The sequence below is a fragment of the Morone saxatilis genome, unplaced genomic scaffold (assembly GCF_004916995.1).
Source record: "Morone saxatilis isolate NCDOM2014 unplaced genomic scaffold, NCSU_SB_2.0 Contig16, whole genome shotgun sequence".
NCBI lineage: Eukaryota > Metazoa > Chordata > Actinopteri > Moronidae > Morone > Morone saxatilis.
The window spans coordinates 27624959-27625172 of record NW_023339718.1 but is presented as its reverse complement, the minus strand read 5'-3'; the positions used below and the strand labels follow the sequence as shown (position 1 = coordinate 27625172).

The 214-nt window shown below is 36.9% G+C and overlaps 2 protein-coding genes across 2 annotated transcripts in view; one reads left to right on the top strand and one right to left on the bottom strand.

Annotated features, from left to right (window-relative positions):
- LOC118326124 (tenascin-like) overlaps nt 1-214 on the bottom strand; it is a gene marked incomplete at its 3' end in the record, with an annotated part of 40651 nt that overhangs the window by 15096 nt on the left and 25341 nt on the right.
- LOC118326125 (tenascin-like) overlaps nt 1-214 on the top strand; it is a gene marked incomplete at its 3' end in the record, with an annotated part of 16233 nt that overhangs the window by 264 nt on the left and 15755 nt on the right.

Here is a 214-nt window from a genome sequence, read left to right as displayed (position 1 = left end):
CACACACACACACCCACGCGCACAAACATCCATTCAGGTTTTTTATTTTTCAAGTAACCTTAACTCAAAGTCTACTCACCAGTTTTACCAGTTTTCCCAGGTTTAAGCCACACAGGGTCTTTACTCAGTTGTCAGCAAAATACATATGTATCATGGTTATATATCTATATAAATGTACACTAAGTGGCTTCTTTATTAGGTACACCTCTACAAT